The sequence below is a fragment of the Entelurus aequoreus genome, linkage group LG05 (assembly GCF_033978785.1).
Source record: "Entelurus aequoreus isolate RoL-2023_Sb linkage group LG05, RoL_Eaeq_v1.1, whole genome shotgun sequence".
Classification (NCBI taxonomy): Eukaryota; Metazoa; Chordata; class Actinopteri; order Syngnathiformes; family Syngnathidae; genus Entelurus; species Entelurus aequoreus.
This window is the reverse complement of record NC_084735.1, coordinates 17,091,266-17,107,293: the sequence shown is the minus strand read 5'-3', so window position 1 is coordinate 17,107,293 and position 16,028 is coordinate 17,091,266. Positions and strand designations below refer to the sequence as shown.

At 41.8% G+C, this 16,028-nt stretch overlaps 1 protein-coding gene and 1 non-coding gene across 2 annotated transcripts in view; both read right to left on the bottom strand.

Moving 5' to 3' along the window:
* Positions 1-16,028, bottom strand: part of LOC133649921 (uncharacterized) — a 334,795-nt gene that overhangs the window by 263,914 nt on the left and 54,853 nt on the right. The gene's annotated exons all lie outside the window — the stretch shown is intronic.
* On the bottom strand, positions 15,818-15,924 carry trnal-caa (transfer RNA leucine (anticodon CAA)). The gene is made up of 2 exons: positions 15,887-15,924; positions 15,818-15,852 (listed from the first exon to the last, which is right to left on the bottom strand). It is a non-coding gene; the product is annotated as a tRNA-Leu (tRNA).

Here is a 16,028-nt window from a genome sequence, read left to right as displayed (position 1 = left end):
ATCTGAATAAGTATAATAAATACCATGTTCATTTCTGGTTTGATGTTATCGATTATTGACAAATACATTGTGTAAAATTACGTACATTGAGAAATTATATTATTGATTTTTGTTATGTGTGTTTGTGAGGAGGTACGTGCAGCCCCATAAGCACAATTTCACCAGACAAACATTCCTTCTCACTGAGGCAGCATTTCAGCCACATTACAACAACTTCCGCGACCTTCCACATTTAATAGTGGATTTCGTTTTTATAAACCAATTTTGGATTCTGTCCGCCATTCTGTTGACGCAAAAATCATAGGGCCCTATGCTCCAAACTGATTAGTAACACAAAGAAAAAAGAAAAAACAATGTCAGGTCATCCGAACGGTTTGGACTTTTATTCTTAAAGTGTTCCATCTCAAGTAAAGAATAAAGAAAATCAGATGAAGGTAGAGCTCAAGTGAAGGAAATTGATTGCACTTATGCATCATTTAAGGTGGGTGTAGGGATATAACGATGAACTGTATTCAAGTACCAGTAGAGTGGAAAAACAAGTTGCCTCTATATTAAAGCTATTATCATATATATCTGATTTTTGACACCAAAAGACTTCCAAAGTTTGCGAATACATAGAAATGATCAAAATAGTATCAATCTCACGGAAATTTCCGAGTCATTTTGAGAGATAATGAGGAAGCCAGTCACGTGATCGTGTGGCGGCGCGCTAGAAACCAAAGATCCCTTCCCCATCAACAACAATGCTAATAAAGCAGACTCTGTGAGAGCCAACAATTTATTTTGAAAAACTATGATCCAGGACCTTAGATTTATGAACCCGAACACCAAGTGGATGAGCAAAAGGTTTAAAAAGCCACTGCAGCTTTATTGTGACACTAGCATCCGCAGCATTGCTAGGTGTTAAACATACAAACTAACCTAAACACACAACAATAAAACAAACACTTACTGTATTATTTCCACTCTCGCTGGGATGTAGACCGACGGGACACTCACATAATTCCGTTTAGATGAAGATTTAATCACAATCCTCACAAAGGGATACAAAAAATGGCTGAAACAAGATTTTTGTGTCTTTTTTGCCACCGCGGGGATGTGAAAATCGACCAGCCAGTCGGACCATGGCCACATTTGTCTGCTACCAGGTGAGAAATGCATGAATTATAATCTAGAATTTACTTTTAGCAAGTTTGAGACGAAAGAGAAGCAGCCGCCGGCTCAGTGTGTCAACAAGAGCAGCGTATGCTAGCATTAGCACACTGCTATCAATGCGCCGCTAAAATAGTCCGTCTGCATTGGCGCTTATAATAACAGTATCACTCATTTGGTCAAATTTCAGTTCACAACATGTAAATGGAATTTTGTTAGCGGTTTCTGGATGTTTTTAGAGAGGTTATAATGAGCGCAAAAGAGGACCCTTGATCTGTTGACTCAATTGTTAGCTATTTATTTATGATTTTGAATGCATAAAAAAGCCAAGCATATGTGTTCTTGTCTTACATGAGGATTGTGAATGATAAACACCAAATCTCTATCCAGTTTTTGCATATTTCCAGTATGACTGATCTAATAACATGGTCAGAGTGCAGAAGCGTTACTACAGTGACGTAGAATCTACTAAAATCACCGAAGTTGTTTGAAGCGGAATATTCAAAATGGCTTACTGAATTTGTGACATGTTGTGACATTTTAGACGGTATTCTCACATACATTTCGGATCGTGAATACAATTAGATATGGTTTAATGGATACAATGAAACACAAATAAGCATATAAAGTCAACTTGTTTTTCCACACTACTGGTACTTTAATGATAACCGCGGTAAAACTCCAGATAGTTAGTATTACCGTTTGAAATTAAAGTTATAGAAATACTGTGATTGATAACTGAACTTGCTTCAATGCTAACATGAAAACAAGAGGCATTAACGTATTTCCCTATTAAGAAACAACAATACTCCATCTAAAATAATACAAACACATTGCTGTCTGAGGAACTAAGATATTCAATTGTTCACTTTGAACCTTCAAGGTGTGCTCTCTTAGAAGAGAGTGATCTTTCTATACTCAGAGGAATACGAGACACAGGTGTTTTTACAGAGCGTTCAAGGACCACTGCACAAAGTAGTACACCACAAAGCCCGCCAGAAAGAATACATAACCATAATAGAGTTTATGTGCTGCGCACTTTTCATTTAAATTAATCTGAGAGTGCTACAGTGCAAGCCAATATTTAAATTTTAAAAAAAGCTTAGCCATTAAGACAGATAAAATACTAAGAATAATAGAATAATTAGTGAGGCGTAAAAAACACAAAACATTCAAAACTGTGGGTTTTCTAGCACTGTGTATATTTATTTTACTTACTTAAAAAAATTTACATATTCAAAAGATTTCAGTGTATGCATAAGCACTTTTTAAGCACATTCAACAATACCGCGATAATAATGATAATGTTGATCACAATAACCGTGATATGAAATTTTCACATCACTACACCTCTAGTTGGGTGCCATATATCAATCCATTAAAGCTAATTCCATGAAGTTACAGTGGCTCAAAACAATGACGATAGCAAGTATCCCACAGGGACAGTAACCAGAGACAGTGCAGCATCACCACAGGGATTAGTCCAACATTTAACAAGCCTGCAGCTGATAAGGGCTGCTGTGCCAGTCAAAACATGCTACAAACCAAAACAGAGTTCTCTTATACATTTCAGAGAGACGTTGTTTTCTCTCTCATGCCATGCACTGACTTGGGCCTGGTATTTATGACAATGATTCAACTGTCTCGAATAATATGACAGTCCCTTAAGAACAGTGGGGGGAAGACAAACAGGAATCCACTGCTAAAAATACCCATGTCCTGATGAGTCAGGATGGACTACGCATACAAAACGTGTCCAGTTTCCTTTAGTCTATGTTTTCCATCAAAAATGGGCGAGGAAGTTCCATTCATCATTCAACTCTATCACTCCAAAACAAACTGTGTAATATACTGTATACAGTATGTCTAAAGTGACGCTGGTGGACCATCCTATCATATTTTAAGAACAAAATGCATTGAAAATGTTGGTTAACTTCCAAACTACAAAACCAAATAGTACCCACTCACATCAAAACATTACTGATGATGGGCTAAACCAAAAGAAGAAGAATATCCAACATATATGAGAAGAAAAAAAAAAGAAGCTATCATACTAATATTAATAGAACAAAAGCTGAGAGGTAAGCTTTTTTAATTGACTGTTTAGCATGCTTGCATCTACTTTGGATTGATTTTTACATGACTACCATAAATCACAGACAATAAACCGCTACTTTTTTCCTATGCATTGAACCCTGCGGCTTCTAAAATGGTGCGGCTAATTTATATATTCTTCTTCGCTGGCGGAAATAATGCAAATAGTTTTCATAAAACATATGCAAAGAGACTGAAAAGGTGTGTTATTGTTTGTGCTATGGCGCCATCTTTTGTACGAAATCGCTCACTGCAGGTGCTGCAGGGTGAATGTCTCCGGTATTTTCTTCTGTTTAGTTCTTTCAACCGGAAGTATAAGTGCTGTTCCGTCTTCTAGACGTCCAAAGAGTTTCTACTCGTATTGGTTCTTCAATCAATCATTCTTCAATCGTTTGTAAGTTTTACAATATAACTAAAACAATTCTTACTAACTAAACCGTCCTATTCCCATGTGTGATGTCTGTAGGAGTGTTTTTATGCATATTTGTATGTAATTTAATGAACAATAAAATTACGTATTAATAATAAACAACTAAGACAATTGTGACAAACAGAAAATAAAGGTGCAAACAATTTATGGACAAAACATCAATTTAGATTTCAAATTATCTCAACTAAGGTAAGGTATAAAATAATTACAGGGAAGGCTAAGAAGAATAATGTCACAAAACTGGATCAAATTGCCACCCTTCAGAAATGAAATAGAATTGAATCATGAGTTGTTGTAAGATCCACATCCCTACTACCAAGTACAAAGTCCCGTAAAAGGAAACGGTACCATATTTTGATATTTTTGTTGCATGTGACATCACACAAACTTGGCAACTACTCAAACACTTGGCGGAAAACAGACAAATTCGTAGCAGACTGCTAGTTCTAGGTCATTTTGAAATTGTCCATGCCAACAAAGCAAGCATGCTTGATAAGAAGCACTCAAATATAAGTCTCTACTTTAAAATACTATAGCTCGATGCAAATTTATATTAGATATGCCATTTACATGCTACCAATTAGCATTAGCGATTTTACCTAATGCTTCCAAAACCTCCAAGTTTAGTAATTAAAACTGTAACTAAAATGCATGTTACAATCAAACAAATATGCCAGTATTAACTCTAAAGAAGACAACAGGGATGTAACAATAAACAGTAACTCCAGACGGTTACTATTGCAGTTTTAAATTCATCTTGTTGAAATGAAACTCGAATGATGCAGGGCTGTACAGTGCGACAAATTCACTCTGAAAATAGATTGTGTGACTCGAAAAAATAAAACTTTGCGAATACGGATTTCAACCCTTTCATTCTCATTTTGCTCCTAAAATAGATCCATAAAAAGTGGATCAAATAGAGTGAGATTTGGGCAAACATAAAGGTTTTCAACCAACCATGCTAGCGCAATATCAACCCTCTGCGCATCTGCTCAGCGCAGACGTGATCACTTGTAAACAGAATCATCGCTCTTGTGACATGCTAGTTTAGCTGCTATCAAAACAACTAGCCAGTCACTGCGGATTTAATTTCAACAACTAAAGATACGAACTTGGTTGTAAATAAACCCACATTTCCACTTCTAAATGTTGTGCTCATTCATGTCGAATAGGTTTTATCATTATGGGGATGTGCTGTAGAGAAATATTTATTCCGTTGGCGGTATGGGTGTAACGGTACGTGTATTTGTATTGAACCGTTTCGGTACGGGGGTTTCGGTTCGGTTCGGAGGTGTACCGAACGAGTTTCCACACGAACATATTAAGTAGCCGCCTAAGCTAAAGTCTTAACAAGCTGCTCCGCTTCGTTCTGCCTGTCTCTGTCAGTACTCTACACAGCACCCAGCATTGTCCCACCCACACAACCATCTGATTGGTTCAATACAGAGCGGTAACAGCCAATCAGCAGTGCGTATTCAGAGCGCAAGGTGTCAGTGCTCCAGCGTAGTCATGAGCAGGTAGGTGTTTAGCAGGTAAGCGTCAGGCAGCGGACTCTCCCCAAATTATAACAAACACCTCCCAGTTAAGGCTGAAACGACGCTTCGACATAGTCGACGTCATCTATTACGTAAATACGTTGACGCCATTTTTGTGCGTCGACGCGTCGCATACCGTATTTCCTTGAATAGCCGCCGGGGCGCTAATTAATTTAAAACCTCTTCTCACTCCTGCGCTTACCAAAAGCATGCGGGATAGGCAAGCATGCGCTAATTATTTTAAAACCTCTTCTCACTCCGGCGCTTACCCAAAGGCGTGGGGTAAATTTAGGCCTGCGCTTATAAATTTGAGTGATGTAAGGATACCATCATGAAAAGCACATTTAATAAAAAAAACGTTATTATGGTCTTACCTTTACTTATAAATGAGTCCATGCGCAGCTGCTTCTGATCAAAAGCATCGATAACTTGTTTATAGAAGTCTTCCTTATCTTTCTTCAGTTTTAAAAGTCTCTCTGTCTTGATAGAGATATTTCTTTAAGTATTACCTCCTGCTTTGATTGAAAGTCCAGTTTAGAAAACTGTTTTATTTTAGATATGTAATCCTCCATGTTAAAAGTGCAAGCAAACGATCGCTGCTCACTCTTGTTGCTCGTTGTCTTCTTCTGCAGCACCGGTCTTCTGCAGTACCGGTAGTCGCAAGAAGGATCACTAGCGCCCTCTACCACCAGGAGGCGGGAGTCATTTAATGACTCATATTTGACACACGCAGCTACGGTATATTAATAAAACATAGCTGCTTACTGTTCTTTTTAGCATATTCAATAGCTTGGACCTTAAATCCTACTGAATAGCTCTTAATCTTCTTCCCTTTATGCGATTTCAAATGATTGAAATCAGCCTCCTCCATTTTGAAAATGATGACAGGGGAAGTGTCATTCGTGACGTGACGAGTTTGACCCGGCGGAAGTTCTAGACATATGCTAATTATTTTGCGAAACGAGTTTGACCCAGCGAAAATTCCAGACATGCGCTAATAAAATTAATATTTTGCGAAACGAGTTTGATCCGGCGTTAATCCTGAGCCGGCGGTAAGGCCAAGCATGCGCTAATTATTTTGCGAAACGAGTTTGACCTGGCAGTAATTTGAGGCATGCGAATACTACTATATACTACTGTTTATCTTTATTTTTGCACATTTTAAAGCAAAATAAGCAATACTTTTACTTTTGAAATGCTTATACTATTGCAGAATATTAAGATTTGCACTGGATGTTTACTTTTATATTTGCACATTAAAAAGCAAATAAGCTACTTTTAATTTTGTTAAATGTTAAAAGTTTTAAATGTTTACTTTGTTACAGAATATTTTGTCATGTTGTTGTCAATGTTGACTGAGTGGCCATACTTTTTTTTGTGTAAATAAAAGCCATGCCTTTTGAAAAAACTGGCCTACATTTATTTTTTCATCTTCATTTTAAATAAGAAAAATAATCGGTAAAAGGAAAAATAATCTATAGATTAATCGGAAAAAATAATATATAGATTAATCGAAAAAATAATCTGTAGATTAATCGATAGAAAAATAATCGTTAGCTGCAGCCTTACTCCCAGTCAACTACTAGTAACATCACTATGAGCCCGTTGACGTTCTAGAAACTTTAAACTGCAGCTCAGCTCGCTCGTAGTACTGGCTTGAGGTGAAGGCTAATTAGCTTTTAGCGTAACATTAGCTCATTTTGCGGTGTGTGTGTGTGTGTGTGTGTGTGTGTGTGTGTGTGTGTGTGTGTGTGTGTGTGTGTGTGTGTGTGTGTGTGTGTGTGTGTGTGTGTGTGTGTGTGTGTGTGTGTTATGGACAGCAAAGCCCTGTCTGTCTGTTATTTCACTTTACCTTTTTCTGTGTTGATTGAGCTGTGTTGAAGCAGCAAAAAAGGACATTATGTTAAATGAAGAGTTTCTGTCTCTGATAGTTGATATAATAATGTAACTGCATCATTAAGCCTACATGAACTCCATGGTGTTCAGGGATGAATAGTCTCTCCTATTGCTATTGTACTATTTTTTCAGCTATAGTTACATTAATCATTAGTAATGGAGCAGCCTCGTTTTGAATGCCAGGGTCCCTGCTATCACATGTTGATAAAAATATAACATTTACATAATAAAAATCAACTACAGGCTTCCCAAATGCTGTAATAAATTAAGCATGATGAGTTGACTTGAAACTGTTAAATGTTGCACTTTTTATATGTAGAAGAAAAGTTTTGTCATTTGTCACTCAGTCATTTTCAAGTTTTGTCATTTGTCATTATCTGTGCAACAATTTGAGGCAGTTTAATGTTGATTAACGTGGGCAGAATTATTATAGTGTTCCCAATGTTAAAAGGATAAAGCCATTGTTTACCAATTTGGTAAATAAATAACCAAAAAATTTATATTTTGTTGTTTTCTTACTGTACCGAAAATGAACCGAACCGTGACCTCTAAACCGAGGTACGTACCGAACCGAAATTTTTGTGTACCGTTACACTCCTAGTTGGCGGTGATAAAAAAATACTTTGAATAGGTGGTCACTGTTTTGTCAAGTTTGGACAGCGTCTGCGCATACATGCTGCTTCTGATGAGATAGTAAACAGGGAATGAGAACACAAAAATGCCAATAAAAGAAAATATAAAAGCTATTTCTGGTCAGCAGACAAATATTGCAGCTATATTTTTTTGCTTCCACAACAAATGATCAGACTATCAATAGTACCTCAACTTCGCCTCGATGCACGTCTGTCTTCTCTACTGTGCTTAATTCAAAATAAGTGCTCCCCCCAAAAAATTTACGTTTCTCCAGCTGTGGCTCATCACCACATACAAATGTCTGCACTTTTCAGATGAAAATTTCATATACTTTAACATTTGCACTACCCCTAACAAAACAGGCACATCAACTGCAGTTAAGAATGTTTTGTCTGTGTTAAAATCAGTTCTTCTGATATTTTCCGGACTCTTCTTCTAGTTGTTTTCATTTGAATGTACTAATTTCATTAGGTATTATTTATGTTGTTACAAAATGTTATTTTATTTGAATTGTGTGTCATGCCCTTGTGACAGTTTTGTTTAATTGCAGATACATTTTCAACATTAATTAATCCATCTGTTATTATAATCATATCATACATACTACCACGAAAATAATTCAACACAACTAAACTAATAATAATAATAAACTACATCTCCCCAAATCGTTTTGGGGGATTCTCTCCATCAAACTGCCAGCCCAGCAGATCATCGTGCACTCGCATATGTTGCCATGACTCGCCGTATTAGCGACACTATAATTTTCACTAAACATTCCTTTTATAAATACACTGTTGTAGCGGTTGCTTTAAGGACATAATTCACCACACCTGTTTACTTGACTTTGTCGTCATTATTCACTCTCATTGTTCTATTGTGCACATAACAATGTTGTTCTTGTTTAGCATTCATATATGCAGTTAAAAGTGAGTAATTCGGTGCGGCCCCTTTAAGTGACCGTCAGGAGATTTACCCAAAGGTGGGGGTTTGTTGTGACCACTGTTTTGAGTCTCTTTGGTGTAAGGAGTCATTTATTCTGATTGATGGAATAAACAGCGCACATGTTTATGTGTGTCAAAGATACTTCAAGTTGTCTTGCTTTCGCCTCACAAGCGCAACATTGTTCAAAAGTCCAAAGTGTCTTGTCATTTATGGGGCGTGTCCCTAGACCACGACACGGGGATCGTAACACTAACAAATAGACAAACAAACCCTAGCGAAAACATAACCTTTTTGGCGGACGTAATAAAAAACACACCACGTTATCTCGAGTGTTCCAAGCCAAAATAGACTCGGTCAAGGCGCACCGTACCGAGGGAAAATATATTTGAAGTCAGCGATGCTAAACATCAATATGTGAGGTATTTACTTTATTAAAAGTTAAATTGTGAGTTAACTTTTCTGAGAAACTGCATTTTACAAACTGATCTAAAGACATCTCTACTGCAGAGGACACTGCTCCTCAGAAAGTAAAAGCTGAAAGTCACAATAGTGCAAGTTATTGTTCTACACTTGTTACACCCGATGTTTTACACTCAACTGTAAGTTAGTTTGTTTTTTGGGGGGAAAATTGATGTTCCTGCACTATTCTTTGTACTTAAAAATACATGCTTGTAGTACGGTTGTTCAGTATACCGGTACTAATAAAGTACAGCGATACTAATTGATTGAAATCGGTACTATACTGCCTCTGTAAAGTACCGGTACCTTTCTTTAATCTGAATCCCCGCTGTGCAGCGGTGACTACAGAGCCGAGGCGCATGATAATGAGTGTGTCAAAACGCACACACTAAGTTCATACAAGCTATAACCTCTTGGAGAGGAGGAATGGCAATAAACGACAATTCTACTGGTTAATAAAGAGTGTGTTTGAAGCGCAATATTGAGGTATTAGGGCTTCAAAACTAACGGTAAAGACGACACTTTAAACAAGAAAGCGCCGCGCTTCAAGTGTTGCTTTAAAGCACGCCTCGCCAAATGTGGCGATTAGTATTACCACATTTGCTTAAAAAGTAGGTAAACATTTAAATAATAAGCATTCCGATCTGCACAAGGAGTTATAAAGAGTGACAGGTAATAATGTACTGTACTGCTGTTGGGCTCCGGTGCAGACCAAAGTACAGGAGCACAGGGCAGACATTCTCTCCAGGGTCGATGTTTTCGTCGGGTTAACACTTCACTTTAATGGGTCTGCTAAGCTCCACATTCAGGTCAGAATGACGAGGCCGCCGATTTGTGACATTCTGGTTGCTTTATCATTAGTTTTGAAAGACACAACCAGACCCGTTCATCACTCGACAGCGCAGTGCAGCGCTATAGCTCTCTCTCTTTGCTCGCCCACTCACTCACTGACGTCACTCAGCCAACACGTTGCCATTCTCTTAAACACACTTGGACTACTCTCATAAGTTAACAAGCTCCTCTGTTGTGCACATGTAGATACATAACATGTAGATACGTAGACTCGCACACAGCTGCTTGGATTGATGCCAAATATTAGCGGAGTTAAAACTGCCCAATTAGCAGTCAACTAATGCAAGTGAAATGACTATATTTTGTAACAAATTGCTACAATTTGTGTTTTATCTTTAACAAAAGTGTGTTTTACCTGCTACGTGGCTTATCCGTGTACAAACGTTTGTACATTTATCCATAGTTTTGTTTTTAGTTCTTACTAAAACATTATTGTATTTTTCTTAGAGCACAGACCAGGAGTGGCAAACAAAAATCATGAAACATTTAATATAATGAAAATAAAGGTTTTTATTATATTCTAACCTAATCCTTGATTATGTCAGACTATATGTATAAAGGAAAATTGTAAATTTTTCTTTGAGTGCAACAAGAAAAACACAATGTGTTTAATGCCTTTTAACTTATATTTTAACCTTCTAAATTAATCTTTGAGTGCAATAGGAAACACATGTTTATTGTATTGTAAGATTTTCTGTTAAAATAAAGCCAATATTGACATTTTTTGTAGTTCCCTTTATTTTGAAAAGTATTGAAAAGTATCGATAAACAAATTATTGGCATCAGGACAACCCTAGTTTGTAGTAATAAAATATAATTAGAACATTTGAGCATGATGTTTGTGTTTAATTACAGTGAGTGTGTTTAGCCTAAACATTCTTGCCACTTTATTTTACACACTATAGCATGTTAACCAAGTATTTTTTCTTGGACAAGTCCACAATAATTACGTACCGTAGCTTAATACTGTGATGATATCTCACCGTGACATTTGGATATCATTACATCCCTAGCTCGAAGACTTCTATGGGAATGAAACAACAAAGACTCAGATTTCACTCGCCCGGACGCGGGTCACCGGGGCCCCCCTCTGGAGCCAGGCCCGGAGTTGGGGCACGATGGCGAGCGCCTGGTGGCCGGGCCTGTCCCCATGGGGCCCAGCCGGGCACAGCCCGAAGAGGCAACGTGGGTCACCCCTCCAATGGGTTCACCACTCATGGGAGGGGCCGTAGAGGTCGGGTGCATTGTGAGCTGGGCGGCAGCCAAAGGCAGGGCACTTGGCGGTCCGATCCTCGGCTACAGAAGCTAGCTCTTGGGACGTGGAACGTCACCTCGCTGGGGGAAAGGAGCCTGAGCTAGTGCGCGAAGTAGAGAAGTTCCGGCAAGATATAGTCGGACTCACCTCAACGCACAGCAAGGGCTCTGGAACCAGTTCTCTCGAGAGGGGTTGGACTCTCTTCTACACTGGCGTTGCACGCAGTGAGAGGCGACGAGCTGGGGTGGCAATTCTTGTTTCCCCCCGGCTCAAAGCCTGCACGTTGGAGTTCAACCCGGTGGACGAGAGGGTAGCCTCCCTCCGCCTTCGGTTGGGGGGACGGGTTCTGACTGTTGTTTGTGCTTACGCACCAAACAGCAGTTCAGAGTACCCACCCTTTTTGGATGCGCTCGAGGGAGTACTGGAAAGTGCTCCCCCGGGTGATTCCCTTGTCCTACTGGGTGACTTCAACGCTCATGTTGGCAACGACAGTGAAACCTGGAGAGGCGTGATTGGGAAGAATGGCCGCCCGGATCTGAACCCGAGTGGTGTTTTGTTATTGGACTTTTGTGCTCGTCACAGATTGTCCATAACGAACACCATGTTCAAACATAAGGGTGTCCATATGTGCACTTGGCACCAGGACACCCTAGGCCGCAGTTCCATGATCGACTTTGTAGTTGTGTCATCGGATTTGCGGCCTCATGTTTTGGACACTCGGGTGAAGAGAGGGGTGGAGCTTTCTACCGATCACCACCTGGTGGTGAGTTGGCTGCGATGGTGGGGGAGGATGCCGGACAGACCTGGCAGGCCCAAACGCATTGTGAGGGTCTGCTGGGAACGTCTGGCAGAGTCTCCTGTCAGAGAGAGTTTCAATTCCCACCTCCGGAAGAACTTTGAACATGTCACGAGGGAGGTGCTGGACATTGAGTCCGAGTGGACCATGTTCCGCGCCTCTACTGTCGAGGCGGCTGATTGGAGCTGTGGCCGCAAGGTAGATGGTGCCTGTCGTGGCGGTAATCCTAGAATGTTGAGCGGTGAGGGATGCCGTCAAGCTGAAGAAGGAGTCCTATCGGGTTCTTTTGGCTCATAGGACTCCGGAGGCAGCGGACAGGTACCGACAGGCCAAGCGGTGTGCGGCTTCGGCGGTCGCGGAGGCAAAAACTCGGACATGGGAGGAGTTTGGAGAAGCCATGGAAAACGACTTCCGAACGGCTTCGAAGCGATTCTGGACCACCATCCGCCGCCTCAGGAGGGTGAAGCAGTGCACTGTCAACACTGTGTATGGTGCGGATGGTGTTCTGCTGACCTCGACTGCGGATGTTGTGGATCGGTGGAGGGAATACTTCGAAGACCTCCTCAATCCCACCAACACGTCTTCGTATGAGGAAGCAGTGCCTGGGGAATCTGTGGTGGGCTCTCCTATTTCTGGGGCTGAGGTTGCTGAGGTAGTTAAAAAGCTCCTCTGTGGCAAGGCCCCGGGGGTGGATGAGATCCGCCCGGAGTTCCTTAAGGCTCTGGATGCTGTGGGGCTGTCTTGGTTGACAAGACACTGCAGCATCGCGTGGACATCGGGGGCGGTACCTCTGGATTGGCAGACCGGGGTGGAGGTTCCTCTCTTTAAGAAGGGGAACCGGAGGGTGTGTTCCAACTATCGTGGGATCACACTCCTCAGCCTTCCCGGTAAGGTTTATTCGGATGTACTGGAGAGGAGGCTACGCCGGATAGTCGAACCTCGGATTCAGGAGGAACAGTGTGGTTTTCGTCCTGGTCGTGGAACTGTGGACCAGCTCTATACTCTCGGCAGGATCCTTGAGGGTGCATGGGAGTTTGCCCAACCAGTCTACATGTGCTTTGTGGACTTGGAGAAGGCATTCGACCGTGTCCCTCGGGAGGTCCTGTGGGGAGTGCTCAGAGAGTATGGGGTATCGGACTGTCTGATTGTGGCGGTCCGCTCCCTGTACGATCAGTGTCAGAGCTTGGTCCGCATTGCCGGCAGTAAGTCGGACACGTTTCCAGTAAGGGTTGGACTCCGCCAAGGCTGCCCTTTGTCACCGATTCTGTTCATAACTTTTATGGCCAGAATTTCTAGGCGCAGTCAAGGCGTTGAGGGGATCCGGTTTGGTGGCTGCAGGATTAGGTCTCTGCTTTTTGCGGATGATGTGGTCCTGATGGCTTCATCCGGCCAGGATCTTCAGCTCTCGCTGGATCGGTTCGCAGCCGAGTGTGAAGCGACTGGGATGAGAATCAGCACCTCCAAGTCCGAGTCCATGGTTCTCGCCCGGAAAAGGGTGGAGTGCCATCTCCGGGTTGGGGAGGAGACTCTGCCCCAAGTGGAGGAGTTCAAGTACCTAGGAGTCTTGTTCACGAGTGGGGGAAGAGTGGATCGTGAGATCGACAGGCGGATCGGTGCGGCGTCTTCGGTGGTGCGGACGCTGTATCGATCCGTTGTGGTGAAGAAGGAGCTGAGCCGGAAGGCAAAGCTCTCAATTTACCGGTCGATCTACGTTCCCATCCTCACCTATGGTCATGAGCTTTGGGTTATGACCGAAAGGACAAGATCACGGGTACAGGCGGCCGAAATGAGTTTCCTCCGCCGGGTGGCGGGGCTCTCCCTTAGAGACAGGGTGAGAAGCTCTGCCATCCGGGAGGCGCTCAAAGTAAAGCCACTGCTCCTCCACATCGAGAGGAGCCAGATGAGGTGGTTCGGGCATCTGGTCAGGATGCCACCCGAACGCCTCCCTAGGGAGGTGCTTATGGCACGTCCAACCGGTAGGAGGCCACGGGGAAGACCCAGGACACGTTGGGAAGACTATGTCTCCCGGCTGGCCTGGGAACGCCTCGGGATCCCCCGGGAGGAGCTGGACGAAGTCGCTGGGGAGAGGAAAGTCTGGGCTTCCCTGCTTAGGCTGCTGCCCCCACGACCCGACCTCGGATAAGCGGAAGAAGATGGATGGATGGATGGATAGATACATCCCTAGTTACCAATCGTAATTACGTCATTATGTGCTAAAAACCGTAAGTGGGCGGAATATAATGCTATAATACTTTGGAACGTTAGCGCCTTGTAGTGTTTTGTGTAAAGGTTGCAAACAGCCCTTTTTAGTGTGTTCCCAGTGAATTTTCCAAGGACCCACTCAAATCACCACCTTTAGGTCCTGGGGACTCACTAGTAGTCACTACATAGTAAACCTATCAACATCACTGTTCATTCTGGCATGTGTATAAGTAACATTATGATCAGTGATGTAATTGCTTGTGATGTGACTATATAAGTAGCTTGGTACATGTGTGTACGGCATGACATATTATCATTACGGTACGTGACTAAAAAAAGCTGTGGGACAGGGATGTTTAATTAACAGTAGCATGAGGCTTTATGAGAAATGTGTACGTAGTTTGAGTGTTAATAATACAATTGTCCTATTTACGACATTTCATAATGCTAATTAATTTATTCTGCGCTACTAAAATGTTTCATTTAAGGGCACCTGTGGTCCGAGTGAAAAAACTAGTCGTACAGCCCTGTGATGACTATTTTTTTTCCCGCCTAGGTAAGTATGCAATGCGTAAGCACAGCGACACACAATATTTAATGTTTTTTCTGTCAAGAAAGTAGATCGTGTCTATTTCATTTAATTTTTGTAATCTAATCAAATTAAACTTTATTTATATAGCACTTTTCAAACACAGGCAAGTGGCAAACACATAGTGTTTTACACACACAAAAAAAGAAAGAGCAGAAAACACATACTGTACATGAGTTCTATTCAACTAGCAGTCTGCGGTCCACATCTGGCCAGACAAAGCTTTTAATCTGGCCTACCGAACAACACCTTTATAGACTTGATGAAACCATTCAAAACAGGGTTGCTCGTGTATGCAGTACTCCCGCCACCCCACAGGGGGCACCAGCGAAGCATACTGTATGTCTCACAATGAAGTGGGTGAGTAGAAGAAGATGGCACTATCGACCCTGAATTTTTTTTAAATATATTGAGAACATCTGACTTTTAACAGCAACTGGGCAACAAAGTATGAATGTATTAAAATTGCTAACTTTGTGATGTCATTTGTATTCGTGGTTATGTTGTTTTTGGCTGTTTAACTCGGGCGATCAAAATTGGTTAAATACATGTAGCGCTGAATTTGACCAGCAGAGGGCGATAAAGCTACACTTTAGGTTCCATCCATCCATTTTCTACCGCTTATTCCCTTCGGGGTCGCGGGGGGCGCTGGAGCCTATCTCAGCTACAATCGAGCGGAAGGCGGGGTACACCCTGGACAAGTCGACACCTCATCGCAGGGCCAACACAGATAGACAGACAACATTCACACTCACATTCACACACTAGGGCCAATTTAGTGTTGCCAATCAACCTATCCCCAGGTGCATGTCTTTGGAGGTGGGAGGAAGCCGGAGTACCCGGAGGGAACCCACGCAGTCACGGGGAGAACATGCAAACTCCACACAGAAAGATCCCGAGGCCGGGATTGAACTCACGACTACTCAGGACCTTCGTATTGTGAGGCAGATGCACTAACCCCTCTGCCACCGTGCTGCCCCAATGTCAGAAGTGGGATTTAAACCCACGCCTCCAACTGGAGACCAGAATTCCCAAGCAGGGAAGGTGTGACCTTGAGGCTGGCGCCTTAGACCACTCGGCCATCCTGACACCACTTTAGGTTCAATTGTGTTAAACCACACACGTGTAATGTTTGCAGTGTGTATTACCACTAATCCTTTTATTTTATTTATGTAACATATACAATGGACATT